The sequence below is a fragment of the Puntigrus tetrazona genome, chromosome 7 (assembly GCF_018831695.1).
Source record: "Puntigrus tetrazona isolate hp1 chromosome 7, ASM1883169v1, whole genome shotgun sequence".
In the NCBI taxonomy this organism is placed as follows: Eukaryota; Metazoa; Chordata; class Actinopteri; order Cypriniformes; family Cyprinidae; genus Puntigrus; species Puntigrus tetrazona.
This window is the reverse complement of record NC_056705.1, coordinates 489,627-506,670: the sequence shown is the minus strand read 5'-3', so window position 1 is coordinate 506,670 and position 17,044 is coordinate 489,627. Positions and strand designations below refer to the sequence as shown.

The following is a 17,044-nucleotide window of genomic DNA, read 5'->3' as shown; positions in this document are numbered from 1 at the left end:
CGCTCTCTTTTCCCTTCAGACACCTCTTCATCATCCATTAATGAAGTGGATGAGAGTGCACTCACAAACTAAGTGAGATTCTGCATTCCAACAATGGGTAATTAGCCTCCTCAGCAGAAGCCAATCAAGTAACTGTGAATTGGGATAAATTGGCATGAAATGGAATGACTACACGAAACAAGGACAATGCTCAAATACCTTCCAGCGATTCAAATCTTTAATCTGGTGACGATCAGCTCTGGATTAGTATTTGGGTTCATTTGGAATGCTTTCATTGTGGGGAAATGTTTCCAAAACATTCCGAGATTCTCTTATGAGCCACCAAAACCACAAATAAACATTCACAGTTTCTTTTCTGAATAGACAAAAAGACAATAGAAAATGGGTACAAAATATGATTCAGCCTCAGAGCGTTTCTGACACTGACCTACATGAAAGTGTTCTTAGAACTGGTTGTCTCATTTCATATTTGAATTGAAAAATGAAATGCGGAATTATTTTTGCATGATGGGAATCGTGGGCAGACGAACCTGCCTGAGGGGACTAAAATTTCCACCCACTAAGAAAAGTTTAAAAACCCTTTTACTTCCTGACAGGAAGGTTAAATATTCTCCTAAGCTAAATCTGAATGGTGTGCATGTGTGTGGGTATGTGTGAAATAAGGATAAGAAATGAATGCTGAGTAGTTAATTAGTCCTGGTGCTGTCGACCGAGATCAACAGAGACAAACGAAGAATAGAGCAAGGCATTGCGAGACTAAGATTAGATTGAGTGACTCTGACAGCACCGCTAAGTGCAGGAATCTGTATGTGTGTGTCTGTGGAATTACTAATCTAATATTATGACCCCAGACGCTTTGTTTGGTGATATAAATGAAACGTAAAATCAGGCGAGTGAGAGTAGCCACATGTGTGCGTGGGGTCTGGCACAAATAAACAAACAGACTTACACGGATCCCCGAGGACCCTAATAACACAATGGGCAAGCGCTAAACATATGCATATCCAGATTTCTTCTCTGCATGTGGTTGCGAAATGGACCCCAATTGTTATCCCACAGAGAAGACTCTCACATCTCCTAATTTATTGTTGTTTTACTCAGCATTGCTTTTCATAGCCGAGACCATCATTTTCGTCCGTATGGGCTGAATAGTGGTATATAGATTAAGAAAGTAACCAGCAGGCTTGAAAAGCCATTTGCTCGGTGCCATTCAGCTCAGCACTTTAATGCAAAAGAAAATAAATTCCAGTCTCAATTTATCCTGGTAGGGAAAAACGTGACATAAGAAGCAAAAACTTGTTTCTGCGGAATGGCAGCCGTTTCTGGATTCATTTTTCAAGTGTGCCACGTTATAAACAGCACTTGAAAAGAAAATAAAACTAAACCAAACAATAAACAGCTAAACACGAACTGCTCTGCTAACTGTCGCCCTTGGCCTTTTCTTTTCACTTTATGTTGCAGTTAGCAGAGTGAAATACTTCAGGCGAGCTTTTCAAATAAAATCGCCAGATATCTTTAACACGACAACAAATATTTTGTCTTTTTATACACAGCCATGTTTCTGTGATACACTTATTCATCTGCAAGCAGTACATGACCATTACCCGTCTCTACAATCTGCTTTTGTATGATAACCCAGACTACTGATTTGAAATGTATTCATATATGCCTATTTCGCCCTGCTCTTCACATTTCTGGAGAAGGTCAGTCAGATAATAACTCAACTAACATGGGAGGGCTGTTACAGGAGTCACTAAATCAGGCATAGGAGTCTGGCAATTATAGAAACCTTTATTTTTTGAGATTTTCTATGCTCAATTTTATCTTTACAATACAAAAATCAACATTCAAAAATTAGCATGCAGAATGTTTTTCCCACTTTATACCACATATTCCTTAACAGATCCTCTGTGACAAAGGTTTAGACTCACAGTAAGCTGGTTACAGGACCATTTGACATGTCTTTTTGCTCATCCACCTGTTTTTCTTCGAATCAGATGCTAGTCACATGCTATCCAGACTGCTAATGTGTATTTAACAGGCAGAAATTAATAACTAATCGATACTGTTTCATAAAGAGATAATAATGAGAAGAAAACACAAATACTTGCAAACACAGACACACACACACGAACTAAGTACCTGAGAGTTTAAGAAACCTCTCTGAACCATGAAACGGTGCTTTACTTGCTTGGATTAGCATAAGTCACTCTGACACATTTGTGAAACGAAGCTTTCAGACAGTCTTAATGTGTGATAGGAACACAAATCTCATTCATTAGATGATTTCCTGGGTGAGTGAATATGCGGACAGCTTTACCTGAGAAACAAGTGACAACAACAACAACAAAAACTTTTTAAAATGCACCTGTGACTAGACTGGCGTGATTGATGGAAGTTTTTTTTCATATGCCATTCGAGGGTTAACAGCTCATGTATGCTTGTGCCTACAGCAAAATGCATCTAATATGAGGAAGAAAAAGTAGGGTTCAGGCAACAAATTCCAAAGAACAGATCAACGCATGGCATTCTGGGATTTCTTCTTTGTCCTTTTGCATTCCATTTGAAACTGCATTTTTTCCATTTCTTTTGTAACAATACCCATTGGTATGCCTCTGAGCAGCACATCTGCCCGTCTCCTATTTAGCAATAAAAAAAAAAGTAAAATAAGCCTTGTGTAAATTTATGCATGAGGTCAGGAAAGATGTCAATCAACCACTCATGATCATGAGGTGGCAAAATTTGGAGATCTCTTGGATGTTGTCCTGATCCACAAATGAAGCTTGTACAACAGGGACTGTAATAATTCATTATAAGGCTAAATTGGTATTTGTTAATTTGAAAACCAAACAGATACAGCATAAACAAATCACATATAATAAATTCCATGCCTGTTTTCGGTGTACAGAATATCCAGTGATGAGATAAAAATGCTTGAAAAAACTGGATCTTGTACATGCATACACAAGTATAAAGCCTCTTTTTAATTTCGTGAATGAAGCTATATATGAACTTCAGAAATGCTTGAATGACATCTCTTTGCATTCAGTAGAATTTCAGCAATTAAAGTGCGGATATCTTCAATATTGCTCTCTTCCTCTAGATTTTTTCAGTTTAGCTTTTATTATTTTCTATCTACTCGCAATATTAAATTTTTTTCTTTTAATTTTTGCAGGCCTTGGGGAATGGGAGGGTTATATTGGCATCCAGGGAGACAGTCTATTGATTTCCATCTTTCTTTCACTTCTTTCAAGCTTTTCAATTCTCAATCTCTGTCTTTCTGGCACATTTCAGGAGCAGTTGGTGAAGAGCCCGTTGAGGTGCTCTATGCCCTTGACTGAGCACCATCGGCTGCAATTTCACCCCTTTTGCTCTCTTTCTCTCTCTAAGTATCTTCCCCTCCCTTTCCTTTTCTCTTTTCTTTTTCCATCAAACAGAGCAACACCTCTTGCTTCTTCTGTGGGAAGGGAAGGGTGCTTGCTTTTTTCTCTTTTTTTTATAACCTTTTCATGATTTTACTCAATGTATGAGCCAGCCTGTTTATATAACACCTGTTTTTTTTTTTTTTTTTTTTTGTATCCGAACACACTCACAAACAGACTCCTGCTTGAAAGCGTCTTTTGCACCATGTGGCGGACTGTTCCTCTAAGAGTTTCATTAGCACCTCTTCATCCTATAATCATATCTGAGTTAGTCTTTATATTACATACCCTTCCCGACCCACTGCATCAGTCTTTCTTTCCTCACTGAATAAACACTCATGATAATTGCCGCTCGTTTGCTATAGTAACATTCAGATGAAAAATCACTGTGATGCTGAAGTATTTTGCTCTGCGTGATCCGTAATCTGTTTTTAGTTATTCACAATTATAAAACACTGTCAGAGATAAATAACTAATTCCCCTAGTCCAATTAATGACCACTTCAATTTCTTCACTTCCTCCCGTGACCCCACTGTTCACTGATGAAACCATGCATTCGTCTATCCCTCATTCTTTTTTCTGTAAAGCTGATTCAATGACACTTGAGCTGCTTGGATATTCAAGGGCAATCAGTGAGACACCATCACCCTGAGCACTACACTGGCCTCTACAGCAAGGTTTAACCAGAGGAGTGGCCCGGGTTAATGTTAAAGCTGCATAGATTGACGTATCAGTGGTCTTCAGGAATGTAAGAAAGCTTAGAATGCCTTTGTCGTCCTGATTGACCCATTAAATCATCCAGAAGTGTTCACTAGAACAAACATACAGAGTCATGTGGGGGAATGATGATGATCTGGGCAGAGCTGGCCTTTGAACGCACGTCTTGGGGCTGATTGCGTTCAGAAGCAGTACCTTGCAGCATGTTGTGGCCAGCCTATTCCTTTATTCCTTTATCAAACACTGATCAAAGACACTCTTGAGATACAGCAAAAGAAGTCCCCTGGGGGAGAGGATACTTCTCAGTTAAAATGGATGGATGGATGGATGGATGGACGGATGGCTGACTGATAGATAGATAGATAGATAGATAGATAGATAGATAGATAGATAGATAGATAGATAGATAGATAGATAGATAGATAGATAGATAGATAGATAGATAGATAGATAGAACAACAGATAAAACAAAAGAATGGATAGATAGATAGATAGATAGATAGATAGATAGATAGATAGATAGATAGATAGATAGATAGATAGATAGATAGATAGATAGATAGAACAACAGATAAAACAAAAGAAGAATGGATAGATGGATAGATAGATAGATAGATAGATAGATAGATAGATAGATAGATAGATAGATAGATAGATAGATAGATAGATAGAACAGATAAAACAAAAGAATGGATAGATAGATAGATAGATAGATAGATAGATAGATAGATAGATAGATAGATAGATAGATAGATAGATAGATAGAGGAAACAAAATAATGGACTGGAATGATAGAACGTTAGAAAGAATGATAGAACCATCAAACTACATTCTCCAGCTCAGTAGTAAAACAAAGGTTGTGTTGACTGAGCAGCATTCAAGATGTCCTTGCGGTCAATCCCCAGTGATGCTCCTACAATAAAGCCTGTTACTGAAGCCTCTGATGCGGCCAGCAGAAGAACAGAGACTATGAATTCTCATTAGCAAAGAGCCCTTGTCGTAGGGCATCCAGTGCCCCCTGCACACTCCCTTGGCATCACAAAACAGCAATAGGACAAGGACACCTTGCATTTCATTAAGCATACAACCTGTAGCCGTGCCTCAAAGGGGGGCATTCAGAAACCCAAAGATGACCGAGTGATTGTCCTGCTAAATGTGAAGTTAATTTCATTTGTATGGATATTTTTAGCCATCTATTGCTATTTATGCACTTAATATTACAGGATCAAATGAAAAAGTGATTGGTTTTACACTGCAGAAACGCTCAGAGGAAAAATGTACATTGTGTTCTCTGTACAAAAATTGGAAAACGAGTGCGGTGCAATATTGTTATCAGAGAGCAATACCATGAAACAAATGAATATGGTAATCATTCGGTACCACGGGTATATATCAAATATAACAATTAATTTGATTTTATAATAGTGGTACTGTTGGAAAATGAATCAAAGTGCAAATGACAAACAAAGAGACATTTCAGGAAAAAAATCGTTCTTCCCTTTTGGGACGTGGTAACTTGTATCTCAGTGATGTTCTATTAAAAGCAGTGGCAGTTAAATAGTGCATGTCAATATCATCGGAATTGGGTGATTAATGAGGGAAGAAAAATGAAATGAATCCCTTTGTAAAGAAGGGCAGAAAAAACAATAACGTCTGGAGTGGAATCCATCGATCAGCGTGAAACAGACAGATGGTGCAGTAGATGACAAGTTTCATCTCCCTCTTTGACTCTCTCTCTCTCTGTGATTTATGGCAGGTATTAATTGTTGTGATAATGGTTCAAGCCTTTATGTGAGGATGAGAGAGGGAATGAAAGACTTATCTAACACACATCAATACAAGCGCACACCGGCGTTGAGGGGTGGGGGGTGGATGGGTGTTTACAGGGGCCACGGACCCGCCATAAGCATTAATAGCCTCTCATATGAGAAAAAAAAAATATAACTTAAACAGAACTTCTGTTCAGCTTAATTAAAAAGTAAGGTAAAGTATTAAAATTAGTATTAAAACACTGACCTGCAACATTTTTGATTAATGAAATCTAATACTTACTATCATACAATATGATTAGCATTTTATTTAGTTTATATATCACATATTCTGCATGACCATATATCACATCCCTAATCCTATACCCAAACCTTATAACTATTAATAAGCAGCAAATTTGTAATTTATTAAGGCAAAAGTCTTTCAGTTAGTGGTTTGGTAATGCCGAGAAATATACCTTAAAATAAAGCGTGACCAAATAATTTATAACACATTTAATAAATATATAAAAAAGAATTCAATATATTTCCATGACATAACACTTCACTGTAAGTTAAAATAAATGATTGTTTCTGCACTTATCTTAAAAATGAGGAACAGACTTTTGGAGGACGCTCACAGTCTGTTCTGATTACCGCGGCATCACAACGCCCATGAATCATGAGACAAATCCCTGGTACTTTTTTTATTTTTAAATTCACGATGCCTAAATCCATAATTATGTCGCAAACGTGTGAGCGTGTGTTTGCTGAGGAATGTTGTGAGAGACTATGCTAATTAGGATTTGTTTGTTTGTTCGGAAACTTTACTTGCTGACACAAATCCAATGGCTTTCATTGCCCACACACAGAGCCGGCAAATAAATAAATAAACGAACAAACGAGCGAACAAATAAATGGATAAGAAACGGCACTAAAAGTGGGCTGCTTTAGTGCTGAAATTCCTACATCTCTTTGAGTCCTTTCATTAAACCGGCCACTTGAAAGCACGTATAATCATTTATCATCACGAAGGCTTTGACACGGTTTGTGCGCTCTGCCTCATTTCGAACACGTAACCAAGGTCGTTTCTGTACCTGCGGTTGCTGCTTTTGACTTGGCACTGACCATTCGGCTCTGAAGAAAACCGAAGCTTATGGCTGAAGCGGAAAAAGCCGCTAATTCTTCACCTGAATTTACAGTCGAGCCAAATGTCACTGAATTCAACACCGTTGTTCGCAACTGCGGCCCTTCGAAGCTGAGATTAAGCCGTAATCCTGCTCTCGGTTACACGGTCACACATCCACCTATGTGTCAAGGTAGCGTATGGATTTTGGCTTTGTGGAAATGAAGTACTGAGGGAGGGCGAGAGTCTTTCTTTCTTCCTTTCGGGTATTGTCTTTTTGCCCTCTAAACAAACAAGAAAGTAAGTAAGAGTGGCAAGTGCTCTTTTTAAAAAGCTTTCTGTAACGGTTTATCCTAACAGGGTCCCTGAGACTGTTTACAGGGTTTGTGTCGTTCTGTCATCCTCTTCACCTCTTTGAACCTCCCTCTGGGCTTTTTCTCTTGAGCGTTTGCTCTCAGGAAGCTCCTGGAGTTATTCTAACTTCATAGTTTCCATGAACGCTGTCAAGGGAATGCTGAATGTACTGCCATTAGGATGAAAAAAGGAAGGAAGAATGAAGAACATTAAGATGGCTTTGTGCAACAGCCTTTTCATTGTTCCCGCTCATCACTATTCAACATGCAGCATGCGCATAATTTCATTTGATGTCTGTCATTTGGTCACATTGTCGTGGTGCGCAAAAGCATCACTCACTCAGTAAACCACTTGTTTGTTTCTTCAGTCAGGCAATCGGCCGTACATTCACTCATTCATCACTCTCTCATTTACATGCTTACTCATTTACTTTTTCCCCCATTCATTTGCATATTAATTAATTCAAGCATGCTCTTGCTTATTCACTGACTCACTCAATAAACTGCTGATTCATTTCTGCTGTCATTAATCCATCCAGTCAGTTGTTTTCTCACTCTTTCCTTGAATTTCATGCTCTCTCATTCACTGACTTATTTACCCTTTTCACTCATTTAATCATTCAGTGGCTGAATCACTCAGTCGTTAACATATCAGTTCATTCATGCATTCTCTTATTCTCTCATGCATTAATTATATAACGATGGATGCATAATTTATAATAATTAAAATAATTCTAATTCAAATATTTATAATAAGAAATATATATGCAACGATTTACTAAATAGCATTTAATTAATGAATAAAAATGATTTACGCATTCTTTAATTTTTTTCACATTTGTCAACATTTATTCATTTCACAGATCTTTTCTAACGCTCTCCGTTTACATGTTTACTCTCTTAATTTAATCACTGAATTCATTTAAACGCTGAATTATTTACGCATTAATTTAGAAAAAAATACTAAGTACATGCATTTATTTATTTTTACATAGCGCCTTTCATAAATTTCAAGGTCACTTTACAAAGTAAAAATCCAAACAAGAAATAAATAAGACATGAGTCTAAATAACTGAACTCCTCACTGAATGAATGTGCATTAATATATTGCAATAATTACTTAATAAATGAATAAATCTATGGATATGTCGCTGAATAAATGTATTATTAATTAAGTCATGCATTCTATTATTATCTCACTCACTCATTTAATCATTCATTCATTCAAAGATGACCTTTTTCATTCACTAACCCATTAACAAACTCATTCTCTTATGGATTTTCTCATTCATTCGGTTCCCTCATTCTTGCATTTATTCCAGTAATTACTAAGTTACAAGAACTGTCCCTACATCGATTCATCCTACAGTATCTCATTCTGTGGTCAATATTCTGCTTTAGTGATTGGAATTAATGCAGAAGGGACCATCTGCTCCTCCCTGAGGGCCCTTCAACCTGCAGTTTTACAGCGTTCACCTGAGAGCTCCTTCAGAGGGCAGGACTGCAGGGTGAACCGTCACGGAGCTTATCCACAGTCAGCTGTCAATCAGAGCCGACCGCAGTGGGGAAAGAGACACACTCGCTCAGACGCCGCTCTTTTCCACCATCACCTACTCCTGTTTCAATCCCAAGCACCCAAATAATGAAACAACCCCGCCCTGCTATGAATATTCATCGGATATTTTAATTAGATGCAAAGCGAGTGTCAAGGGGACATAATGAAAGACAAGCAATTAAGAGAAAACGGGAAAGTTAGTGTCACCTTTGCCCTCTCGTTAAACGCCCAGGAGCCAATTGCTTTGTCAGCCCATTTCTGATCCACTTCCTTTTGAAATGCGAGCCATTAAAGGCCAGAAATTATTTGTAAAAATTAAAAGGAGTTCCCTCTTTGAAAGGCTGTGATCATTTATCTTTCAGGATGCTTTAACAAGCCTTTGGGGGACAACAGCGTTCGAATAGCTATGTAAATTAGAATGACTATTTGAAGCGGTTGACAAGAGTAGCTGTTTTGTTTTAAAGCAATTAAACTGGCTTTAAGTTTTTGTCTGCAGAGACAACGAGCCCCACTTTTGGGAGTTTAAAAGGAACGACTAACCGTGAGGGGTTCAAAGAGAAAATAAAATTATATTAATTTACACAATTACAGGAAAGAACATAGTGTGAATAATACTTGTATTTTGATGTCATGCCTGTCTAAAGAAGACAGTTTAGCAGGGGATGCCTTAGTCTGTCTCTCTTTCTTTCTTTTTATTATTTGCTCATCTATATACACAGCTCATGCAGAGCAAAAACAACTCTCACCTTTTTCACTGTCACATGGTCAACGGTGGAAAAAATTACTTTGCTTTTGTAATAATCACAGAAAACATACATACACACACGTTGGAGCACACACGTGTATATGTAAGGTTTTGCTGAGTGTGTATAGTTGGTGTCTGAAGAACAGGATGCCGACATCTCTGAGAAAAGTGATCACATCATGACTGCGTGCCCTCGGTGAGTGTGAGATGTTAATAGATCCACATTCTTGTTGATCCCGGAACAACATACCAATCAGATTTGAAGGATCATTTCTCAGGAAATATACATTTTAGGCTTATGATCAGGATTAAGTGCTTCTACACCTTTGATTTTACATATGGTTGGGTTTAGAGATAGGGATTGGGATAGGTTTATATGTTTGGACAGTAATGTTGATCCAGGATCATGTCTCACTTGGCAAAACCACGGTGATCACATGCTATCTTTATCAGGACTAGTCTATATTATATTCCGGAGTAGGCTATCAGCCAAAAAAATGTCCCTACCACCTGACATTTTAAGGTATTATGTTATGAAAAAATCACTTATACTGTAAGTGATTTATTGTGTTATAGGAAATCACACTGGTCTATAGAGCTTTTCACATTTAACCCCTGGTTAATGTCTTATTAACATGCCAGACAAAACCTGTTTTTTTGTTTTGTTTTCTATACCTTAGTTTAACCCCTTATTGTGGTGATAAAGATATATAGAGTGAAACAATGCAGTGCTAAAATGCTACAATCAGTATGTAGTCATAAACCAGCTGAAATGCTTATCTTTTTAAATATTAATGTTTTACAGTCAAAGAAACTTTGAAGGACACAGCTAAAACAGCATTAATTTACATTAACTGAAGATTGTTCAAATATCTACATATTGGTAAATTGATATTCTACACAAATGAGATGTATAGAGTGTATATGTGCTTTACAGTATAAAATGCTTTGGACAGCTTAAATATAAATGGGTTTGCATTTTGTCTGCAATGCTATTTAGAGTACAGAAAAAAGCCCACAAATCCTATAAACTGCCATCACATTTAACATCAAATCTTTTCTAACCTCAAACCCAAACACAGCTCTGAGGGTTTCTAGAAATGTGATCTTAAAGCCGGCTGCAGGTCACAGATGTTTTTATAGCGCATGTGAATACAGCGAGTTGATTAAAATCCCAGCTCTGATGTAACAGGTGGAGGAAACATGGCCTGTTAACACACATCCATAAAGAACTTACGCAAGATTCTCCAGGCTCTGCAGGAGAGAGGCTCTCGACGTGAATGTATGTAAGAAAGAGTAAAGAAATCTTCAAACAATGCAACATAATTGTGTTTCTGTACTTAAGAAAGACTATTTTTTCAAAGCTATACTTTGGAGACTAAACCTCAACGTGGGGATGTATCCAAGGATAAAATGGTTATTATATTTTATGATAATAAATATATATATATATATATATATATATATATATATATATATATATATATATATATATATATATATATATATATAGTGGGAACTATATATTCTCCTCACAAACATAAAAAGACCAGAAATAATTTGCACTGCATTTAGCAGCAAAAAGTCCCCTTTTTTTTTTTTTTTTTTTTTTTTTTTTAAAAAGGGCTTAATTAACATAAAACAGTTTAATCTAAAAGTAAAAAAAGGTTTGTGTGAGGACTAAGTGTAAGGTCAGAGAATAGAATTTTCATCAGCTCAAAATAAAACAATAGAAGCCTATTGAAAGTCCAGTTTAATTGAAAAGCAATAGTGTGAGTGGTCAGAGGATTTCTCAAATCTCTTCTACAGCAGACGTTTAATGATAGATTAGGTATTCTCATTATCTAGCTCTGTCCTGTGCCTCTCAGAAGACATTGGCCAGTATCCTCTGATTCGCTGAACCAATTCAACCAAAATCACTCTTGAGCGAATCGAAAGAATATCCTTAAACACCTGTGATTTACTGCGGACACACGGGTGATATGGCATTCATATATGAGAAATAGAACTAAATGATGAAATACTGTGTAACAGGACTGACAGACGCCAGAAAGAGAGGGAGAGAGGATCAAGACATAATGTAGGAAGACTAGATCACAGATGAACATGGAAATTCTTGTAATGAGTAGAGCTGCCAACCTTCCCCTTTAATCAGATATCAACCTGGACTGGTTGATTGGAGTCTGTATTAAATTCATATAGGAAAAACTTGTCCATTATGGTAGTGTCTTACACCCAAACAGCTAGGAGAACTGAGTGAAGATTAACATTGGCTCTTGCTATCGTATTTATGTACATGCACTGTATCGCTTGAGGCATACCCTTTGCCTCTGTAGCATTTGGTTTTGTTTACAATCTGGTCAGTTGTCACAGATGGTTTACTTCAATCTGAAATGGCGCATGTAGTAAAAATACACTTTGAGTGTGAGAGTGTGTCTCGCTCTTCTCTGCTGAAGTCGACATCCCTAGTAATGAGCGATAAAGAGAGAATCATCTTATATACATAAAACAAGCAAATGTGTGTGAGACAGAGGGGTTGGTAGGTTTGTAGCGGGTGTTTGAAGTAACTAATTAACTGCAGAGACAGATTTGACCTTTCTCTCAGTCTACATCGATTTCCCCTACAGCAGACACAAACACACACACAGAAATAGATAGATCGAGAGAGAATGGCGCACTGTAGAACTGACAAACACAAGACAGTGCGAAATAGAAAGCATCCACTAAATGTGAATCCAAAAATACCCACAATGAAGGTTGACCCAGCTATCAGAACGCCACACACACACACACACACACGTCTTTGATTTGCAACTGTGTTAATGTTAAAAAGACTGTATTATTCGTTCTCCTGAATTCCACTTATAATGTTAGTAAAGGTTTCTTGCATCAAAAACAGCCATAATTTAATTTTACATTCGTCACAGCATGCAGTGACGTATTAAAAGGAGAAAATAGATCTTTCCTATTATAGTCAACAAATCTGTCTACACCCCAATCTCCCCATGCTTTCAGATGATGAACACCTTGTTCCTATTTCAGTTGTGCTGCTTGCAAATAGCCATTTCACTAAACCACTTTATATTCCCCATCCTTCTGAAATAAAATGATGAATGTCTATATAGTACATCAAACTCTTTTTATTTCGTAGAGGAAAGAATATTGATTTTTCCATGATGCTGTGCCTATAAGAAGTCTTGGTCTTGTTTATTGTGTAATGTTTTGCTATTTTGCAGCACTGAATCAGAGGATATTGAATTAGATTTTTTTTTTCACTGATCAACAGTGAAAACTAACTGAAATGTAATAAATGACAGAGTTTCCCACACTTAAATATGACTTCACCCGGTCATTTGTGTGCATCCGACTCCGCACGAATAGGACATTAATATTCATTGGCAATATAAAAACTGGCTTTCAGTACTCACATAATTTTTTAAAATGGAGATCACCTGTGAGACATTGAGAGATTTAATTTGATTATAATATAAATGCAGTTCTGTCTGGAAGGCTGTTTAGTTGCAGAACTTACAGCACGAAGAAGAAAGAACACTCCGAGCAACACTGTGGAAAAATAATTAAAAAGCACAAGGCATATAAGAATACAAGAAGATTTCCAAGTCATTAAATAACCCTTAGAGTACAGTCGAGTCAGTAATTAAGGAATGGAAAGAGTACGGCGCAGCTTTAAATGTACCTATAGCAGACTGTCCTCAAAACCTGACCATGCCAGAAGGAACAGACTAACTCTGCAGGAGTTAAAAGCTGCAGTGGCCGAGTTTGAAGAAACCGTGCATAAAGTACAATGACACTTGTCCAGGTGCTTCACAAATCACAGATTAACAAGAGAGCGGTAAGAGAAAGCCTCTGCCAGCATCTATCTCATGCACAAACTGTGAAAAGCTATAAGAAGTAAACATGTCAGCAGTGTGAATGCACTTCACCGTGACCAAAAATGATGCTAAAGTAACATTTGTTCGGCTAAAATCTAGAAAAAAAGAGCACTGCCTAGTTACCCAAACTTAATTTGCCAAAATTAGCTTTCCGTTTCCAGTTAAACAAAACCCTAATTTTAGTTTTGCTGTTGTTTTTGTACAAATAAAATGATAATAAAATTGGTGCATCACTTCTAAGCATTCGGTTTGTTGTAAGCATGGTGTCAAGCCAAACGCTATGCATCAGTACAGAAACACGCCGTGCCTACTGTGAATCATGCTTCATGCTGTGAGGAGGATCCCTGCAGCAGACCTGGAAGCCTTGTGAAATCAACGCTGCTGAACAACAGGGAAATACTGGAGAAAAACCTCCCGGAGTCTAAGACACCAGCAATTTAGGAGAACATGTTTTCCAGCAAGACAACGACCCCAAGCACAAATCCAAAGCTACGCAAGAATGATTTAAAAACAACGTGCTCCTCTTAAGCTGCAGGAGTGCATCTGAAATAAATTTCAGTTAAACAACACCTTAGTATTCATTAGGTTTAACAGCATGAGATCTATCGCAATGCCCAACAGCCCCATCTGTGATTATAATATCTCTATTTAATATTAACTAACATTAATCCATTAATTAGTTCAGGCGGGAGCTTAATGCTCATGCCCCTCCTTTACACAAAACAAGCTAAATCTCTTTGCTTCTATGACTTTTTTAAGGATTAGATGGATGTGAAGTCATGAAATCTTGTTAAATTCTTAACGTGTGTGACAGCAGCATCAGTCATGTAGGTCTACAACAGCGTTTCCCAAACAGGGATTTTGTGAAGAAACTGCAGGGGTTCGTGAGTTAATGAAAAGCTAATAATTAATTAAATCAAAGGTAAAATTTAAATAAATAAATGGGACTGCAAAATGTATCAAAAAAATTAAATAGACACCACAATATAATAAAGCTTGTCATAGCTTGTAGTGTAAAAAAAAAAAAAAAAAAAAAAAAAAGAAATATATATATATATATATATATATATATATATATATATATATATATATATATATATATATACAGTATATACAGTATATATATATATATATATATATATATATATATATATATATATATATATATATATATATAATTCTAATTTACAACAGTAATATTTGTCTTAATTGTAGTTATAGAGTATAGATCTATCTATTTATCTATGTATCTGTAAAAAAAATATGGGTCTTGTAACTTTCATTAAAAAGTTAAGGTGATAATTAAAAATTGTGTGTATATTTCAGTAAAGAGACTGTAGTTTTGAGTAAAGGGAAACATACATTAATGTTTAATGTTACGTTATTACATTTGAAGGAGTGTCTGTTATGTTGAAGCTTCCAAAGTAGAGCTTATGGTTATGGATACTACTCCTCTAAGGCATTAAGCCTTGTTCAATAAGCAGTAGCTTTGCTAGTGTTAGAGCAGTACTTGCCAGTATTTCTCAAGTATTTTTCCTATTTGAGCTGTTTGGCTGTATACAGTCCCTATTCTTTTAATAAGTAATGGGAGTTTTTGGCCGTAATGCACAATAAACCAATCAGAGCTTCATCTCCTATTCCCTTTAAGAGCGATTTGCACTTGTGCCGTGGAGGATCGCTTTTTATGTGGTGGAATATGCAGACGCAAGGACTGAACATTTCTCCGGAAAGAAAAAAGATCTGCATGTGCGAGAGGCTAATTCAGATACAGGCAATGACTGTCCATCATTACATTACTGTATGTAAGTAGCCCATCCAATAATATTATTTTATACTGTAATGCTGTAGTTAATATTTGGCATGTGTGCTGCTGCGCATCCCTGCAATGTAGACCTGCACAGAAGCGAATTTTCTACTAATTTCTACTAATGTTTGAGTTGGTCTTTCAGTTCCTCAAAATAGCAACGCACCACCAATGCGCCTGAATACACCTCTTTTTTAGGCCAGCACGCCCATGGACGCTCAAATGGGTGCAAATGCATTTGCTAGTTAAATGACATGGCGCTGGACGGGAAAATAAGAACTGCGTCGGACTGAAACTAATAAACGCACTTGCGCTGCATTGCACCGAGTGTGTGATGGGGCCCTGCGTGTGTCGCCTGGGTTCAGATCCCCCATCACCCTGCGTGTGTTCCGTTCGCTGGGGTTTCTGGGTTCAGTTGAGCGCTGGTGGAGGATAGAAGGCAGTGACCTGTGGTGTTCTTATCTCAAGCTGAGCCCTCCGTTAAGTGTGTGTATGTGTGTGAGTGTTTCAAGAGGAGTCCTCTGTTAATCTACTGCGAGACTGTGATTGTGAGTGAGTGCAGCCTGCTGTGAATCACAGATGTGACTTTGCATGCATTGCCCTCTCGTTCTCTCTCTCTCTCTCTCTCTCTCTCTCTCTCTCTCTCTCTCTCTAGCATACACACACACACATACAGACAGACAGATGTGTTTTGTCTGACCCAACAGTCATTATGTAAATAATCATGTGCACAGACTAGAGACCAGTGCTTAACTGTATCCACCTGCCTGACCCCTTTCTTTAGTTTACTAGGATCTTCAAATGCACAATACTACCATCAGTCTTGTGCTTTTATAAAGTGCTGTACGTTGTTGTATGGGTATCTATGCGGTTTATAAAACATCCTTCTTTACTTTTTTACTTGATTTCATTATTTCTTTCTGTGATTGCATTAGCATGTCTGCCTCAATGTTTTTCCAAACCTGTATGCATCTCTTTTTTTCCCGCTGGAACACTGTAAAAAATACAACTGCGCATTTTCAAGTTTATGTAGTCTCAAGTTTATGATTCTCAAATACTAAAAAATGATATTTTCTTAAAAACCCTTGTCAGACCAAAATCACCCCAACTAGTTGCCCCAACTAGTCAAACACAGTTGTCTGAAAAAACAATTTCAAATTGTTGAAATGTTAAGGCTTTGTGAATTCCCAGCATGCATTGCGGCATGAATAAATTATGCAGTTACTGTTATAGCATCAGTTTAGCTTTTTTCTGACTTCATTTAAACTTTTTTGTTGTTGTTTTATCATTATTGTTAGTTATTTGTTGTTCTGTGTTGCAAAAAGCTTATTTTTATCATTTGTTAATTTTATTTTTTTATTTTTATAATTTATAATTTTTTTAAACAGTTTTAAAGGCAAAGAATGTTGTCTACTTATTAGACTAACCTATCAATTACCATTTGTCTTCCATAGGGAAACATGAATCTGATAATGTGGTGCCTTTTGAAATGTTTACAGAAGAAAAAAAAGTAACAGAAGAAAAATAAATACATTAACAACAGTATTTGTTGTGTAATTTTTCTACAGTCAGCATTTCAGGAATAAACCAATTCACAGTAAGTATCTTTACTGAGAGTAACTAAAATAATTTTTTGAGATAACTTAAAAAAGTCTTACTCAAGTGGCCTTATTTTCTTTTA

At 36.9% G+C, this 17,044-nt stretch overlaps 1 protein-coding gene across 1 annotated transcript in view; it reads right to left on the bottom strand.

The window, feature by feature from the left end:
- htr2cl1 (5-hydroxytryptamine (serotonin) receptor 2C, G protein-coupled-like 1) overlaps positions 1-17,044 on the bottom strand; it is a 71,307-nt gene that overhangs the window by 13,929 nt on the left and 40,334 nt on the right. The window lies entirely within an intron of this gene.